Here is a 4,269-nt window from a genome sequence, read left to right on the forward strand (position 1 = left end):
AGAGAGAGAGAGAGAGAGAGAGAGAGAGAGAGAGAGACCATTTCATACCTTCGAGAAAATCTTTGTGATTAGAACAAGTACGATAAAAGGAACAACATATACATCATGCCTGTATAAGTTGGAGAAGAATTTGCATCTCTCAGTTTCCACTGGACAGATTTAGTAGTTTGAAATATAATCTACAACTTTTTTAAACTGGCCGAAATAATGTTGTTATGACATTAAATGAAGCTGAAACTTCTTGTACACTTCAAAAGAACACATCTCTTTCTTGTTTAGCACCATATTAAAGATTCGGCTTTCCTGTAATACCACATGCCTTTGGAAATTTTGAAAATCAAATATGGATAATGATGACAGTGAACAGATAATTCAACCCTCATCATTGTATCACTGAAGATCTTTCTCTTGGGATTTTATTCAAGAAAGATGATGAAAAACTGCAATGGAAATCGAGGACAGAAATTAGATCTTTTAAAAAAAAATTCAATCAAAACAAATGTATGGGAATGTCCCTAACAACTAATAACATCAGAATGACAAATACAATAGTTAAACATGCGTGTGCATGGACAGAGAGAGAAAGAAAGCATGCTAATGAATAAAATAACAAAACAGAAAATGCAAGTACAAAAACAAAAAATTCGAGGGAAACGACATACGCCACACTAGAACAACCACTGTCTGTCCCCAGTCGATTATCCTGTTTCTTGGACCACCACCTTCAGCCCAACGGCCCCCCCTCCCCCCACCAAAACCCCCACGATCCAACAGGGGAATCTGGTCAAACTCCACCCAAGGGTGTACCCAGCTGCCCCAACTCGGTCCCATCAGATCCCCCGGTCCCTCCTCCGCCGTCACCCGGTGGCTGCCTACGGGGGAGGGGAGGAGGAGAGTCTGAGGAGGGCGTCCTCGACCTTCAGTTTTGGGGATGACCTTTGATTTACCTGAGGCGACAGACAGATGGCGTTCGACCACTTTAAAGCAGACGGCTCCGGGTTACATCACCTTAAAATCAACACTAAGCAGCCCAGACGGCTTAAGCGGTCGGAGCTGAAGGCAACTGCAAATTACAGCCATGTTTATCTCGTCCACTTTCAATCCGTTCGGATACTCCCGCAACGCCCTCGTTCCTTTTATAAGATGCATAAGAGATGCTAAAAGGGGGATAGCCCTGGATAGTCCTCAATACCTAATATATATATATATATATATATATATATATATATATATATATATATATATATATATATATGTATATGTGTGTGTACACATATGTATTATGCACATACCCACATATATATAGTATATATATATATATATATATATATATATATATATATATATATATATATATATATATATATATATATATATATATATATATATATATATATATACTTAAACTTCACAGATACATGGGCAAAACCTTTGTAGCTTAAAAACAAGAACAAGAAAATGGTTACTTATTGGGATGAAAATAAGAAGATAAAATTAGTTTGCTATTCAAGGCCAACATTTCAAATCTAAAGTATCATATCTTCGCACTGCTACGCGATACATCTGTTGACGAAAAAAGAGCCACGAAAAAAATCTGACATATCTAAAGCGAAAAGCTTTTAGACAAAAGCAATTAGCACATAATGAGTTAACAAATTAACGATCAGGACCGTGCAATTATGAAACATTGAGAACGCTACACAGCGAATTTACTTATTAAAACAGCAGACGCCTATTCATGTAAAGCCAATAATTTAAGAATCTTAAGACAACCATTTCAGCACAAGAACATCACAGCTCCCTCTGCGCGGCAACAGAGTATCAATTATGCAGATGTACAAAAGCTAATATATTTGTCGACAACAGGTTATTAATAACCGATGCATCTGAAACAAAAAGGACAACTAAATCAGCCCACCGTTTGGTAATTCAACGAAAATAAAAATACAAAAAATATTGATGGTTCTCTGCAAACACAAATACAAACCACATACACATACACACACACACACACACACACACACACATATATATATATATATATATATATATATATATATATATATATATATATATATATATATATATATATATATATATATATACATACACACACACAGAGACAGAAGAGGGGAAAATGGTGAGGGTTAGGGAAAGAAACGAAAGAAATATCTAACCTCCTACATATGCACTGGCGTACATTTACATCAATACTTTTATATATTAAGGGTTTTTTTCGGCTACGGAAGCTGACACCAACCCTGCCCTGGAGGAATCATACCTGACTCGAGAGCAAGGACATCATAAAACCAAACAAAAAATAAGTTCTGATAACTACATCCCGTAAACATTTGTTTGTAGTGTAACAGTATAATAAGGAAATGCTATGAAATTTATCAAATTTTGCTTCTGTTATTATTATTATTATTCAGATGATGAACCCTATTCATAAGGAACAAGCCCACAGGGGTCGTTGACTTGAAATTCAAGCTTCCAAAGAATATGGTGTTCTTTCGAAAGGAGTAACACTCAAGAGAACTGAAATTTTTATCTAATTCATTCTGTACACCCATATATTCACTCTACGCTTTTCTCCTAAAACTAACGTGTTCGGTTCAGGTCACCTACGGATCTTCTTGGCTTCAGTATCGGAACAAAGTACGAATCAAGATTCAATCATTCTCCTTGGGTTAGGAAGGACATAACCACTAACGATATGCAAATATGTAATACATCACTTCTGCGAGATCACTTGAGACTGAACATATTCACGAACTTGGGAAAAAACAGTCTATATGGTTATAAGTTATTTAGCTTTGCATGAAAATTTATCCACGATAACTATTTTTTTTTTACAGCTGGACAACAATTTAGGATTTATCCATAATTATCATTTTCGCAGAGGATAAAGAGTTAAAGAAGTACCGTGAAAATAAAATGTCTGCGTTCGATCAAAACAATAAAGAAGCCTCTTGACAAGTCTTGGTAAGAACCCGTCGACGATATATATAAGTTCCAGCAGAAGCCCAATGCGAGGGTTACCTCTGACTTATTAATTCGTAAGCGCTCATCTAGAGCAGGTTAAGCACAGGTGAGGAAATATAATTTTTTATAATCATCTCAAAGAAAACATCCCTTTGTTTTATATCCAATTCAAAAAAGTTACGCCAATACAAAAGAAAAAGCCGAGTTAGCAACGAGGGAAAAGTTAAGCCAATATCACTAGAAAAAATCATTCCCGCAAGAAGCAGAGAAAAAGGTTAAAAGCCCGGGAGAATACCAGATAAGGATAATGCTATATGCTGCAGAAATAAATTGATTTCTAGGCGCCGAACGGTAGCCATCAGAGACTAATTTAAGACCTTATCTTGCAAAACCAGACTCTGGACCTTTCTTAATTAAGATCTGGATATTGATGGGGGTTCAGTATGACACTCCTCAGAAGCCAAGATTAAGTAGTATATAAACACCACTCATACTGCCCCGCCATTTCACCATGATACCTAATTGATCACGTCAGGAGAGAGAGAGAGGGAGAGAGAGAATCATATATACAAGTCATAAGGGTTTAAAATCATTTACGCCAGAACATAATTCGAAACATTTTGAGACCCCGTCGTTCACTCTCCAATTAAAACTTTACTTCCAAGAGAAGATAAAAATCAAAATGCAGTCACAACACAACAGTGCTAATAGAAGTTCAACTGGTCTCAAGAATTAAACTTGCTTATTATACCAAAACATTTGCTTTTTTTATTCACGAGTATCTGTCGTGCAAAAGAAGAAAAAAAAAGTGGAGCGGCTTTAACGAGAATAAAAATCCAATTTTCCACTCTAAGTCTCAAGAAAAGTTGGATAAACATCAACACCTTCGATCTCAGTAACTTAGTAGTTACAAATTGGCTATATTCTGATTAGATCTTATTAGCCGTTCAGCAGCGTACCTAATAACCGATAAATGTGATTGGCTGGAACGGGCTTTTAGAACTCGGTAGGTATGACTTTTAAGAACTACTTGGTCCGGGGTCCCTGGCACTATTTAGTCCGGGGTCTCTGGAACTATTTGGTTCGGGATCTCTGGAGCTATTTGGTCCGGGCTCCCTGAAACTATTTGGTCCAGGTGCCCTGGAACTATTTGGTCTGGGATCTCTGGAACTATTTGGTTCAGGCTCTTTAGTCCAGGCTCCCTGGGACTATTTGGTCCGTGCTCCCTGGAACTATTTGGTCCGGGCTCCCTGGAACTATTTGGTTCGGACTCCCTGGAACTAT

General features: G+C 37.1%; 1 pseudogene; it reads left to right on the forward strand.

The window, feature by feature from the left end:
* The first annotated feature begins 3,415 nt into the window (after nt 1-3,415).
* The window catches only part of LOC136852116 (uncharacterized), a 2,143-nt pseudogene continuing 1,289 nt past the window's right edge, over nt 3,416-4,269 (forward strand).

Source organism: Macrobrachium rosenbergii, chromosome 25 (genome assembly GCF_040412425.1).
Source record: "Macrobrachium rosenbergii isolate ZJJX-2024 chromosome 25, ASM4041242v1, whole genome shotgun sequence".
Lineage (NCBI taxonomy): Eukaryota > Metazoa > Arthropoda > Malacostraca > Decapoda > Palaemonidae > Macrobrachium > Macrobrachium rosenbergii.